Source organism: Sminthopsis crassicaudata, chromosome 6 (genome assembly GCF_048593235.1).
Source record: "Sminthopsis crassicaudata isolate SCR6 chromosome 6, ASM4859323v1, whole genome shotgun sequence".
NCBI classification, from domain to species: Eukaryota; Metazoa; Chordata; class Mammalia; order Dasyuromorphia; family Dasyuridae; genus Sminthopsis; species Sminthopsis crassicaudata.
Window position 1 is genome coordinate 154,412,856 of NC_133622.1, and position 16,164 is coordinate 154,429,019.

Below are 16,164 nucleotides of genomic sequence, written 5' to 3' on the forward strand. Positions count from 1 at the left end.
GAACTTCATTTAGATTTCATAAAGCAGTTGGATAGATACCAATCAACCAGTCAATAAACCTTTATTAAGTGGGTACTATATACAAGGCACTGTTGTAAACACTAGGTTATCTTACTTATATAGGTTGTATAATACTTATATAGTTTAAGGAAAGAATGGATGGTGAGAAAATGGAACCTATGTAGTGTTAAAGTTCAAGGGAAAGGAAAATATTACAGGTTTGAAAAAGAGTAAAAGTAGCTAGTGGAGAAGAAAGAACTGAAGATATTGAACAGAGATATCAAATCAGGAATGTTTGGGATCCAGAGCACAACAAAATAATTTTATTTTAGAAAGTCAGTTTTTCCTCTGAGATTGGGAAAAAAAGAAAAAAATAGATATGGCATGAAAAAAATTAGATCTTAGAGTTGGAAGGAACCATAAAAGCTACATAGTCCAATTGCTGAAATATATAGTTAACATTCACAAGTAGTTCTTGAACCTCAATTTAAATGTTTGGCAATAGCATTCAAGTGAGGAGAATAAGGAAATTTTCTGAAAACAAGGACATCACTTAGAATTTTATCATCACTCTCCAGTATCTTGGGAAAATACTAAATTAGCATTTTGTCATTACAAAATCATTCTATGAATAATTCTACAGAATTTCTTATATCATTCTGTTAATACTAATTGTTGATTTCTGAAGGTGGTACACTTGAACTCTCTTCTTTTTCTGGGTCTTCTGAAAAGAAAAGTAAGCAAGTTAATTTAGGAAAATGAGTTAACAACATCTCTTTAAGGGAACTATTTGGCACATCAGATAAAATACCACGTCTGGAGTGTAGAAGTCTCATTTTTACGATTTCAAATCTGGCTTCATACGCTTACTAGCTAGGTGATGTTGGGGTAAGTCACTTAACTATGTTTGCCTCAGTTCCTCATTTATAAAATAAACTGGAGAAGGCAATGAAAAATCACTCCAGTAACTCTACCAAAAGAAAATCCCAAATCGGTCACAGTGTCATATTGATCTCTCTTGTAAGAGTTTGTCCTCCTAACAGTTCAAGTCAAACAATTTCTCTTCTGGAAGTCACTAAGGATTATTTCCAAACCAATTATTTCATCTTCGTCTTAGCTTCAGTCATGAGACTTGATCATTTTTAGTCCTCTCAAACAACCAGTAGACATGTCTACATCCATTATAAATTGCTTACCTAGTAAATTTATCAAACTATAAGAAAAATTCTTGATTAACTCTTTTTAAGTATATATCTGGGACAGAGCAAGAATTAAGGTAATTTGACCAGAATTTTGTTTTACAAAGACTAAAAAAAAAGAAGTCTTTATTCCTTCCCCCCGACCCTGTGGCTGGGGTTAAGTGACTTGCCCAGGGTCACACAGCTAGGAAGTGTTAAGTGTGTCTGAGACCAGATTTGAACTCGGATCCTTCTGAATTCAAGGCTGGTACTCTATCCACTGCACCACCTAGCTGCCCTGTCTTTATTCCAATAAAACAGCCAAGTGGCTATATCCTAATTCTCATCAAAAATGTGATACTCCATAGTTATATGGACTGGGAACTAATTGAATTATCCAATTCCTTTAGTCAATAATGAGTTTTTAATGGACTTATGGGATTTTGGCCTGGACCAGAAATGATTTACAAGTTTTTTTCAAGGACTTGTTTCATACTAGCATAGATGGCACATGTAAAATTTGTGAAGGATACAAAGCTGGGAGGAATACCAAGTAAATTGAATGAAAGAATAAGTATCCAAATAGTTTTCAACAGGCTGACTCTAATAAAATGAAAGTTAATAGAGATAAATGCAAAGTCCTAATTTTGAGTTAATAGTCAATATCATAAGAAGGCATGGTTACTCTAATAGTTCTTATAAAAATAAAATTTAGAAATTTAGCTAAATATGAGTTAAGTACAACATTGCAACTTCTCTTTCTCCTTTGCCTCTCCTCCCCATCACCCCACAATAGGAAATGATAATAGCTAGTAATAGCTTAGGCAGTTAGATGGTTCAATATAGTAATAGACCTGAAGTCAGGAAAATTCAAGTCAAGCTTCAGACACTTACTACCTGTGTTACCCTAAACAAATCCTTTAACCCTGTTTGCCTCCATTTTCTCCTCTGCAAAATGAATTGAGGAAGGAAATGGTAAACTACTCCAGTATGGGATCACAAAGAATAATACATGACTGAAGAACAGTTAAATAACAACAACAAAAACTTAGGACAGACAGAAAACCTCAAATGAGGTCATAAAGAGTTGGACATGACTGAAGTGACTGGACAACAACAATAATAGTCTATATTAAGAAAAGAATAGTATCAAATGAGGGAGGTTATAGCTCCACTTTACTCTGTTCTAGTTTCCAATGTTACATTTTAGGAAGAACAATTATAAACTGGAGAAATTCTGAAGGACAAGCCATATAGTAAAGGTCATTTAAAATGTTTCATATGAGGTTTATTGAAGCAATTGGAAATGCTTGGGATTGTAGGGATGTTTTCAAACATAGGAAGAGCTGTCCTGTGGAAAAGGAATCAAATCAGTTCTGCTTGGCCCTGTAAAGGAGATCTAAAGTATAAACATAAATGTCACTGAGTTAGACTTTAGCGTCCTAACTATACAGAAATGGAATGATCAATCTGGGTACTCATTTCTCCCTGGAATGAATATTAAATTGCTTACTAAGCTGTGTTGCAGAATGGATCTTTTTTCAGATGTAAGTTGGCTAGATGGTCTCTGAGGTTCTTTCCAGTTCTAAAGTTTGGATTCTGAGATTCTGGGACTAAATATAAAGTCCCTCATAGCATCTCTCTATATTCTGACTGAATTAAAGTGTCGATGACATCTAAAAGTTTGAGAAAATTTATCCATTATTAGGGTTGAGAACGTTTTAAGTTTGGAGTCTTAGTAATATTTCTGAAGAACTGAATAAGAATTTTTTTATTGTTATGCTCCCCACTTTGTGAAATATGATGATATTTAGCATTAATTGTGCAAACTGGTTTTCTTATTAAGAAAATAAGAAATAAGAAGAAAATAAAAAAGACAGAAGAAACAATAATACTCAAAGTGGACATAGGTGCATATAGTATACATTTATAATTGTATATAAAATGCATTAGACAACAAGATATTATATTTCTTAGATTTATCCCCAATATTTTCCCTTTTCTGAAAGGAATGTAGTAGATTTACAAAATGATTTATCTACAGGGCCCACACTAATACATCACCACTTTAAAAATTTGCTCCATATGAATGTAGTTGTACCCACATACCACAGGAGAGCAAACCTTTTTAATATATGAAGCCTGTCAATGTTAGTCAAGTGATTTGTAATGCTTTTTCTTAAATATTGATTTTTTTCAAATTCAATTTTTATTGATTTCTCTTAAATATTAATCATTCCTAATGACAGCTTAAAAAATAGGTCTATCCTATTGAACATTCTTACCAACTATTTCTTGTAGAAATATAGGACACTTTCAGTAGGCTTCAGATAAACCCAACACAAATATATGGCTTTTTCATTTAGAGATTTAATATCTTAAATCAAAATTTTATTTGTAATGAATCATGTGCCAAGGCAAAACACTACTAGAGGCTGTTCAGTTTCTTAGAGCACAATGTAAGGCAAAAAAACTCTAGTTAGTTTTACTTCCATTAAAAAAATAGATCTGGCCCTTTAGGAGATCCACATATAGTAATGATAACAAATAATCAGTCATTCTGGTCCACAGAATTTTTTAGAGTGCTAAATACTTAATAATCCTTGCAGAAATAATAGAAATTTTTATTTTTAGTGGAAATAATGTATATAATGAATATTTGCATTTAGTTTTTTTTTAATTGGAACTCATTAGTTCCTATAAGAGGACAGGTTTAATAATAATAATAGGAAAATTCATTATGATCATTAAATATTAAGATAATATTCAATCCTAGAGAGAAAGGCACTACATTGAGCCCCAATTTGAAAATAGAATATGCTCAATTAAAAAAATCTATGACTCTATTTTCTTGATTTTCCATCTCTGCTTACTCTCAATTTTTTTTCCCTCTTCCTTCAGCCCTAAACCTAAAAGTACTCAAAGTTTCTTCAGTCAATTTTCTTTTCTTTCTGTCTCTCTATCTCTTAGGGATTTTATCTACTACTTTCATTTTTGTTATCTCATCTATGTATATGACTTTATATCTAGCCTTACTTTTCTCCAGAGTTTCAGTGCTGTGTTTACCATTTACTTCCTTCAATCTGCTTTCAGAAGTTTGACAACCATTCTCCCTTTTCTCCTTCCCTCTTTCTTTCTCTCCCTTCTCTCCTTCCCTTTTCTTTCTCTATTCCCTTCTTTCCCTCTTTCCCTTTCTTCCTTCTCTCCTTCCCTTCTCTTCCTTTCCATCCCTTCTTTTCCCTTTCTTTCCATTTCTTCCTTCTTTTCTTTTTTCCTACTCTTATAAAGTTTACATTCCACTGGAGATTAAACCATGTGTACACAGATAAATACATATAAAATACAACCAAAATAACATGAGGACTCCCTAAAAATTGGGAGGATCAGAAAAGAGCTAATGTAGTAGATGTCACTTGATATGAAATCATCTTTAGCTAATAAAGTAGCCTGCATGACTGAGAAGAGAAGACAGAAAGGAATCAAACTGGGAAAACCAGGAAGCTACCTAGTGATGATATGAACTGGAGTCAGAAACAGCTGAATTCAAACCTAGCCTCAGACACTTTCTAACTTTGAGAATCTGAGTAAGTCATTTGCCTGCCTTAATTTTCTCAGCTTGGCAACTGGTAGATCAGCATATTCCTACTGATTACTGATTTTTCCCATATTAGAAAATTATTGTCTGCTAAAGCAAAGTTTTAGAAATGGAAAAGTGCATTGTGGGAATCCTCTGGAAATTAATTGTAGTAGTAGGAGATAGATATGATCACTAAAAACTTCAGTGCTCAGTTTCAAAAAAAACCTTTACATAATCTGGTCCTAATTTTATGTTTATTGGGCATATTTATTAGAGGAAGAGGAGGAAAAGGAGGAAGAGGAGGAGGAGGAGGAGGAGGAGGAGGAGGAAGAGGAGGAGGAGGAGGAGGAGGAGGAGGAGGAGGAGGAGGAGGAGGAGGAGGAGGAGGAGGAATTCAGACAAGTTAGCCTTATCCCTTACAAATGACATTCCATTTCCTGCCTTATTAAGGTTGCACCCATGCCTGGAATATACCCCCCTCCTTTCCTCTTCTTCTTAGAAATCCTGGCTTCCTTAAAACTTAGGTCAAACTTCACTTTCATATGAGAACTTTATTTTTTTTTTATGTATAGCTTTTTATTGACAAAGCATATGCATGGGAAATTTTTCAACATTGACCCTTGGAAAAACTTCTGTTCCAACTTTTTTTCCCTCCTTCTTTCTATCCTCTCCGCTAAATGGCAGGCAGTCTCATACATGTTAAACATATATAAGTATATGTTAAATACGTATATTGTATATTGTATACATATTTATACAGTTATCTTGCTGCACAATAAAAATCAGATTTAGAAAGAAGGTAAAAAATAACATGGGGAAAAAAACAAACAAACAAAAATGCAAGTAAACAATAACAGAAAGAGTGTAAATGCTATTTTGTGGTCCACACTCATTTCTCAGTGTTCTTTCACTGGTTCTGTTCATTATTGATCAATTGGAACTGATTTGGATCCTCTCATTGTTGAAGAAAGCCACTTCCATCAGAATTGATCCTCGTATAGTATTGTTGTTTAAGTATATAATGATCTCCTGGTTCTGCTCATTTCACTCAGCATCAGTTCATTTAAGTCTCTCCAAGCCTCTCTGTATTCATCCTGCTGGTCATTTCTTACAGAGCAATAATATCAAATGAGACCTTTCTTGTTCATTCCCACAGTGAGGGACTTCTCCTTTAATCACCTCATATTTAAGTATCATTACGTAGGGGTAGCAAGGTGGCACAGTAGAGAGATTGCTGAGCTTGGAGTGAGAAAACTCAGCTTCTTGAGTTTTCTTCCTAGCTCTGTGACCTTGAGCAAGTCACTTAATGCTGTTTACCTCAATTTCCTCATCTGTAAAATGAATTAAAGAAGGAAATGGCAAACCGCTTCAGTATCTTTGCCAAGAAAACCCCAAACTTACTGTACTGAAAGAAGAGGAAAGGAGAGAGAAAATGAGGTAAATTATATTACATGAAGAATCAAAAAGAGACCTATTATAATTAAGGGAGAAAAGGGAGATGGATGAGCATTGTGCAAACCTTACTCTCAATAAATTAGATTCAATGCGATAGAATATCAAACATATGATAGAGAAACTTGCCTCACCCTATGTGGAAGTAAGAGGGAAAAGGGGAAAGCAAAGAGGGAGACTAATAGAAGGGAGGACAGAAGTAGAAGGTAAGAGGGATAAGAAAGGGGGAAAAGGTTGTAAAAGAGGAGGGTTGTTTGAGGGAGATGATGGTCAGAAGCAAAACATTGGGGAGGAGGGAAAGGAGGAAAGGAAAGAGAAAAGTATAACTTGGGGAAAATAAAATAACAGGAAATACAAAGAAATTACAACTGTTAGAAATTTAAATGTGAATAAGATGAATTCTCTCATACAATGGAAGCAGATAGCAAACTGGATTAAAAGCCAGAATCCTATAATATGTTGTTTACAAGAAACACATTTAAAGGAGAGTAATACATATGGAATAAAAATAAAAAGCTGGAGTAGAACCTGTTATGCTCCAACTAAAGAAAAAAAAGCAGAGGGAGTTATCCTGATCCGAGATCAAGCAAAAGCAAAAATAGATCTAATGAAAAGAGATAATGAAGGAAACTACATTTTCTAAAAGAGTAAAAAGAAAAAAGGTAATGACATAATATCAATACAATACAAAACATATATATATATATATATATATATATATATATATAGTATAGCATCTAAATTCCTAGAGGAGAAGTTAAGAGAGCTGTAAGAAGAAATAGACAGCAAAACTATATTATTCGGGGATCTCAACCTTGCTCTATCAGAACTAGATAAATTGAAACACAAAATAAAGAAGAAAGAAATCAAGGAGTTAAATAGAATTTTAGAGAAGTTAGGCATGATAGACCTTCAGAGAAAATTGAATGGGTTCAGAAAGGAATATACTTTTTTCTTGGTGATACATGAACCCTACACAAAATAGACTGGATTAGGGCATAAAACTCTCAAAATCAAATACAGAAAGGCAGAAATAGTAAATGAATTTTTTCCAGATCATGATGCAATAAAAATTACAAGTAATAAAGGGCCAGGGAAAAATAGACCAAAAATTAATTGGAAACTAAATAATTTAATCTTAAAGAATGAGTGGGTAAAAGAACAAATCATAGGTACAATTGATAATTTAATTAATGAGAATAACAATAATGAGACAACATTATAAAATATATGGGAAAAAGCAAGAGCAGTTCTTATAAGAAATTTTATATGTTTAAATGCATGGTTGCATAAAATAGAGAAAGAGAAGAATCAATGAATCGGACCTGCAAGTAAAAAAGCTATAAAAATAACAAATTTAAAACCCCCAATTACATACCAAATTTGAAATTCTGAAAATAAAAGATACAATTAATAAAATTTAAAAATTGAATTAATAAACAAAACTAAGAGTTGGTTTTATGAAAAAAAACACAAGAAAATAGATGAAACTTGTTAATTTGATTAGAAAAAGGGGGAAAAAATCACCAGTATTAAAAAGCAAAAGGGTGGACTTACTACCAATGACAAAGAAAGTAAAACAATAATCAGTAGCTATTTTATCCTAATGTATGGCAGCAAGTCTGATGGTCTGAAATGGATGAATATTTATAAAAATATAAATTGCCCAGATTAACAGAGGAGGAAATAAATTACTTAAATAGTCCCATTTTAGAAAAATAAATTGAACAAACCATTAATATATTTCCTAAGAAAAAAATCTCCAAGGCTAGATGGATTCAGAAGTGAGTTTTACCAAACATTTAAAGAACAATTATTTCCAAAACTCTATAAACTATTTGGGAAAATAGGTAAAGAAGAAGCACTGCCAAATTCCTTCTTTGACACAAATAAGACACTGGCACCTAAAGTGGAAGAGGTAAAACAGAGAAAGAAAAACCAATCACCCTAATTAATATTGATGCGAAAACTTTGAATAAACTATTAGCAAAGAAATTACAGCTAGTTATCAGGAGGATAATGTACTATATAATAATATACTAATATTATAATATACTAAGACTGGTTCAATATCAGGAAAACTATTACCATAAGTGGCCATATCAATTACAAAATCAACAGAAATCACATGATAATCTCAATAGATGCAGAAAAAAACTTTTGACAAAATACAGCACTCATTCTTATTAAAAACAACATAAAGCATAGGGATAAAAGGAGTTTTCCTTAAAATAATAAGCAATATCTTTATAAAACCATCACCAAGCAATATTTGTAATGGAGAGAAGCTGGACACATTTCCAATAATATCGAGGTGAAACAAGGATGTCCATTATCGCCACTATTATTCAACATGGTATTAGGCATGTTGTCCTTAGAAATAAGAAAAAAATAAATTAAAAGAATTAGAATAGAAAATAAAACTATTACTCTTTGCAGGTGATATGGTGATATACTTAGAACATCCTAGAAAATCATCCCAAAACCTACTGGAAACAATTCACAGTTTTAGCAAAGTTGTAGGATATAAAATAAACCCACAGAAATGATCAGCATTTCTATATATCACTGACAAAGCCTATCAGCAAGAGATAGAAAAATAAATTCCATTTGAAATTACTATAGACAAAATAAAATACTCGGGGATTTATCTGCCAAGACAAACCTGAGAACTATATGAACACAATTACAAAACATTTATCATGCAAATAAAGTCAGATCTAAAGAAATTGTAAAATTATCAATTGCTCATAAGTACACCAAGCTAATATAATAAAAAATGAGTTTTGCCTAAATTGGTCTACTTGTTCAGTGCCATACCAATGAAAGTACCAAAAATTATTTTATAGAACTATTAAAAAATGATAACAAAATTCATTTGGAAGAAAATAAAGTCATGAATAGCAAGGAAATTAATAATAAAATACAAAGGATGATGGTTTAGAAGTACCAAACTTAAAACTATATTATAAAGCAGCAGTCATCAAAACCATTTGGTAGTGTCTAAGAAATAGAGTGGTGGATCAGAATTAAAGACCTATCATAATCTAGTATTTGTTGACAAACCCCCAAATTACAGCTTCTGGGATAAGAAATCACTATTTCACAAAAATTGCTGGAAAAACTGGAAAATAATTTCAGAAACTCAAAATAGATCCATATCTCATACCCCATACCAAAATAAGGTCAAAATGGATGCATGATTTGGCATAAAGGATGATTTCAGAAGCAAATTAGGAGAGTAAGGGAGAGTTAACTTATTAGTTCTTTGGAGAAGGGAGAGATTTATGATCAAAGAAAACAGAGTGAATATTATGAAAGGCAAAATGGACACTTTTGGTCATATTAAATTAAAAGTCTATATACAAATAAAACAAATGGAAACAAGGAAAGAAAGCTTGAGAAAATCTTTACAGCCAATGTTTCAAATAAAGGTCTAGGTTTTAAAATAAAAAAAAAATAAAGAATACAAGTCATTCCCCAATTGATAAATGGCCAAAAATACAAACAAATAATTTTCAGATGATGAAATTAAAGCTGTGTATAGTTATATGGGAAAATGCTTTAAATCAGTATTGATTAGGGAAATTCAAACTAAAATAACTCTTGAACTACAACCTCACATCTCTCAGATTGGTTAAGATGATAGAAAAAGATAATGATTAATGTTGGAAGGAATGTGAAAAAACTAGGACATTAGTACATTTTTGGTGGAATTGTGAAACGATCCAAACATTCTGGAAACCAACTTGGAACTATGCACAAAAGATTATTTAACGGTGCATACCCTTTGATTCAGCAGTGTCAGTACTGAAGGTATGTCCCAAGAAAATCATAAAGGCAAAAAAAAATAATTTTCCTTCCAATGATCAGTGATATCTATTTAAAACCATCAGGAAGAATCATACGTAATAGAGATAAACTAGAAGCATTCTCAATAAGATAAAAAATAAAACAAGGTTGCCCACTATCACCATTATTATTCACTATTGTTTTAGGAATATTATCTTTAGCAAAAGAGAAGAAAAAGAAACTAAAGAAAAAAAAAAAGAAACTAGAGTAGGACAGGAGGAAAAAAGTTGCAAGATACAAAATAAATTCATCTAAAATATCAGCATTTCTTTATGTTATCAACTAAGTCAATTAGCAATAGCTACAAGGAGAAATTCCATTTCAAATAAATGTAGATAATATAAAATATTTGGGAGTTTACCTGACAAGACAAAGTCAGGAACTATATGAACACAATTACAAAACACTTTCCACCCAAATAAAGTGAGATCTAGTTAACTGAAAGAATATCAAATGCTCATGGATAGGTAACAATATGAAAAAAATGACAATTCTATCAAAATTAATTTACTTATTCAGTGCCATATCAATCAAATTGCCAAGAAATTATTTTATAGAGCCAAAAATAATAATAACAAAGTTCATCTGGAAGAATAAAAGGTCAAGAATTTCAAAGGAATTAATTTTTAAAATGCAAATGAAGGTGACCTAGCTGCACCAGGCCAGAAAGAGAACTGTAGGGACCAAATGCAGATCACAACATAGTAAAAAATGTTGCTTTTGTTTTTGTTTGCTTGCTTTTTGTTGTCTTTCTCATTTTTTCCTCTTTAATCTGATTTTTCTTATGCAGCATGATAATTGTGAAAATATGCATAGGCTTGCATGTGTTTAACATATATTGGATTACTTGCTGTCTAAAGGAGGGATTGAAAGAAGGGAGAGAAATATTTGGAACACAGTATTTTGGAAGAGTGAATGCTGAAAACTATTTATGCATGTGTTTTGAACATAAATATCTTAAAAAGACAATCCCAAATGGGGTCACTAAGAATAAAAAAAAAAAGATTGAAAAACAGTTGAAACACACACACACAAAATATTTGTTTAACTGCAGGTTGGCAGGGGAAATACTCTGCACAATTCTGTTCTTGCTAACTACAGCTGAACAAGGTTTCTACTTGGGGATACACTGAGGAAGATGAAACTTGTCACTTGTGATCATATGGAATTAACTCAGTGCTGAGAAAGCAATTATATTCTGACAAACCTGAGAAGCCAGAATAGAGGAATATGTTCAAAATTTTTAAAAAGCACATAATAGTAGAATAGAAAATAGAATTCATAAATAAAAAGAGATTGATTGAATATATACTTTCAAAAATAGACAAGAGAAAGACAATTTTTAAAAATATTGGACCACATCACCTTTCAAGAAATTATGAAAGAAAACTGCCCTGATATTCTAGAACCAAGGGGTAAAATAGAAATTGAAAGAATACACTGATCACCTCCAGAAGAGTTCCCCAAACAAAAACTCTTAGGAATATTAGATCCAAATTCCAAGTCTAGGAGAAACTATTTCAGATAGCTAGGGAAAAAAAAAAAAAAACCACATAAAGTACCATGGAATCACAGTCAGTATAACATAATGCAACTTCTAGATTAAAAATGCAGATGGCTTGAAATATGATATTCTGGGGGGCAAAGGAGTTAGAATCACTTACCCAGCAAAACTGAGTATAATCCTTCAGGGAGAAATGGATATTCAATGAAATAGAGGACTTTCAAGCATTCTTGATGAAAAGATCAGAGCTGAATAGACAATTTGACTTTCAAATACAAGACTCAAGAGAAGCATATAAAAGTTAAAAAAAAAAAAAGAAAATGGAAATCATAAAAGACTTAATAAGGTTTAAACTGTTTACATTCCTACAAGATGATACTTGTAACTAATAAAAACTTTCTCATTGTCAGGGCAGTTAGAAGGAGTACATATAAATAGAGGGCACAGGTGGGAGTTAAATATGTTGGCTAAGATCCAAAAAAATAAAATTAAAGGGTGAGAGAAATGCATTGAATAAAAGGGAAAGGTACAAGTATAATGGAAGCAAATCATCTTATATAAAAGAGGTGAGAAAAGGCTTTTGCAGTGGAGGAGAATATGAAGTTTGTGAAGGGCAGTCAGTGATTCTTACTTTCATCAGAATTGGTTCAAAGAGGAAATAACATACACACTCAACTGAATATAGGTATCTATCTTATACTATAGGAAAGTAAGAATGGAAGGAGATAAGAGAAGGGATAGGTGATCAAAGGAAGGAAAAATTGAGGGAGGGGATAGTCAAAAGTAAAAAATTTGGGGGGAGGGATAGGATGAAAGGAGAGAAAGAACAGAATAAAGATGGGAAACTAGGATGGAGGGAAATTCAGTTAGCAAAATTAACTGTAAAAAAAAAAGTTTTGAAGTAAGTTCACATTTGGCTTTATTTGTGTGGAAAGTGTTTTGTAGTTTGCTCATATAATTCCTGACTTTCCCTTGGCAGATAGATTGCCAAATATTTTATGCTATACAGTTATTTTAAATGGAAGTTCTTTTTGTAACTCTTGCTGTTTGGATTTTGTTAGTGATGTTTGAAAATGCTGATGATTTGGGGGGATTTAATATGTATCCTGTAACTTTGCTAAAGTTATGGATTATTTCTAATAGCTTTTTAGTAAATTCTCTGGGGTTCTCTAAGTATACTATCATATCATCTGCAAAGAGTGATAATTTTATTTCCTCATTATCTACTCTAATTCTTTTAATCTCTTTTTCTTCTTATTGCCAAAGCTAGCATTTGTAATACAATATTGAATAGTAATAGTGATAGCGGGCAACCTTGTTTCACTCCTGATCTTACTGGGAATGGTTCCAGTTTATTCCCATTACATATAATGTTTACTGATGGGTTTAAATAGCTCCTGACTATTTTAAGGAAAAGTCCATTTTTTATTATACTCTCTAGTGTTTTTAATAGCAATGGGTATTGGATTTTATCAATTTTTTTTGCATCTATTGAGATTGGATCATATGTTTTTTTGTTAATTTGATTATTGATACAGCCAATTATGTTAATAGTTTTTCTAATATTGAACCAGCCTTGCATTCCTGGTATAAATCCTACTTGGTCATGGTGTATTGTCCTGGTGATGATTTTCTGTAATCTTTTTGTTTATATTTTATTTGAGATTTTTTGCATCAATATTCATTAGGGAGATTGGTCTATAATTTTCTTTCTGTTTTCATCCTACCTGGTTTAGGTCTTAGTACCATGTCTGTGTCATAAAAGGAATTTGGTAGGACTCTGTTTACTATTTTTTCAAATAGTTTATAAATTATTAGGGTTACTTGTTCTTTAAATGTTTGGTAGAATTCACATGTAAATCCATCTGGTACTGGAGATGTTTTTCTTAGGGAGCTGATTAATAGCTTGTTCTATTTCTTTTCTAAAGTGGAACTATTTAACCAATTTACTTCTTCCTTTGTTAATCTTGGCAACCTACATTTTTGTATGTATTCATCCATTGCACTTAGGTTATCAAATGTATTGGCATAAAGTTGGTCAAATTAACTCCTAATTATTGATCTAATTTTCTCTTCATTAGTGGAAAGTTCCCCTTTTCATTTTTAAAACTAACAACTTGACTTCTTTTCTCCTTTTACTAATCAAATTTACTAAAGGTTTATCTATTTTGTTGTTTTTTTCATAAAACCAACTCATAATTTTATTTATCAATTCAATAGATTTTTTACTTTCAATTTTATCAATCTCTCCTTTTATTTTTAGAATTTCAAGTTTAGTATTTGATTGGGGGGTTAATTTGCTCTTTTTCTAGCTTTTTTAGTTGCAAGCCTTTATTTTATGCAAGTAAACTTCTAGAGATATAAAAGTTTCCCTTATTACTGTTTTGGTTGCATCCCACACATTTTGGTATGTTCGGCATATTATCATTCTCTTGGATGAAATTATTAATTGTATCTAGGATTTGCAGTGTCTGCATTGGGAGGATCTGAGTCACTTCTGCTGGATGGATATGGCTAAGTCCCATGAGACTCTGCTGCTTTGAGGTATACTCTTTACCTTTTGCATTTGTGTTTGATGTTTTATAACTTTTCTGCTGATCTACTGGTTTGCAACCAGGGTAGAGTAGCCAACACTGTGGTAGAGTTCTCCCCATAAATTTTCTGCCCTGGGGAGACCAACCCCCTTCTCTCCAGCCTGCTCAGCATGGGCTGGCCTCTGTGTTCTATCACCCTGCCTGCACCTAGCTTCCTCCTGTGCCTCCTCATGATCAAAACAGACCTTTTATGGTGATCTTCAAAATTATCTTCTGCTGATACTGTGATGCACTCCAATATTCATGGTTTCTGCCAGTCCAGCACTATTTCAGAAGTTGAATTTCATAATTAGTGTAAAGGTAGTAGTAGATCTCCGAAAGAAGCATGTGTCCTTTCCACCATCTTGGCTCCGCACCTCCCCCCCACATTGATATTTTTTTTGGGGGGGATATTGTTTACTTATTTGATTTCCCTTGAATTTGACAAAATATGAAGCTGACAATAAAACAATAGTTAAAACTATAATCATTAGGTCTTTGTAGAAATTATACTCCTATATATATATTTATATATATATATATATACTCCAACTCCAATAGAGTTGGTTGCTGACTGTTAATAATAATAAAAATTAATCCCTCTCCCCAATTCTTTCAACTTCTCTTTATGAATTAAAAAACTAAGATCTTGACCAAAATCTTCTAAATATGTTTCACCTCATCATTCTATTCACTCCAACCAAGCTGTGATGGTAAGAAATGAACATAGCTCAATATACATACATATATATATATATATATATATATATATATATATATATATATATATATATATATACACATATATATGGTTTATCCTAAGTGAAGAACAGAAGGATATGAACTCCTTATTTCTATAAGCTATGTCTCTCAATGATAGTCAAATGTTTTAACATATTTGATTGCATATCACAATGATGACTTACTGAATTTTACTTTTCCAAAACACTATTGATGTCTGACCATTTCTTACATGTAAAGTTCATTGTTTAAACTTTTTTTTCCCTTTTGCATCTTTAAAACTTTATATTATTAATTTCATTTGAGTGTTCTGGCTTGTTAGTCTTTCTTTTTTAAAAACTCTTGATCTTGTGTATTGCATCCTTACACGTTTTGTATTATTTGTAAATCTGAAAAAAAAATCCATATATTTTATCCAATTCATTAGCAAAAAGTTAAATTATACAGGACCAAGGGTAAATCATTAGAGTATAACAGGGTAGAATTTCTAAGTTGACATAAAACAATTCATGTCTAATGCATATTTCTTTCTTTTTAAAAAAAATTATTTATTTATTTATTTATTTTGTTAATTTTATAATTATAACATTTTTTTGACAGTACATATGCGTAGGTAATTTTTTACAACATTATCCCTTGTACTCCCTTCTGTTCTGAATTTTTCCCCTCCTTCCCTCCACCCTCTCCCCTAGATGGCAGACATTCCCATACATATTAAATATCTTATAGTATATCCTAGGTATGTGCAGAACCAAATTTTGTTGTTGTTGCAAAGGAAGAATTGGATTCGGAGGGTAAAAATAATCTGGGGAGAAAAACAAAAAATTCTCACAGTTTACACTCATTTCCCAGTGTTCCTTCTCTGGGTATAGCTGATTCTGTCCATCATTGATCAATTGGAATTGGATTAGCTCTTCTCTATATTGAAGATATCCACTTCCATCAGAATACATCTTCATACAGTATTGTTGAAGTGTATAATGATCTCCTAGTTCTGCTTGTTTCAGTCAGCATCAGTTGATGTAAGTCTCTCCAAGCCTCTCTGTATTCATCCTGTTGGTCATTTCTTACAGAACAATAATATTCCATAACATTCATATACCATAATTTACCCAACCATTCTCCAATTGATGGGTATCCGTTCCTTTTCCAGTTTCTAGCCACTACAAAAAGGGCTGCCACAAACATTTTAATGCATATTTATTTCACCATGTTTTCCTTATGAATTGCATAATTCATTTAAATACCTTGCTAAAACATAAATAAAATATATTTACAGCATTCCTA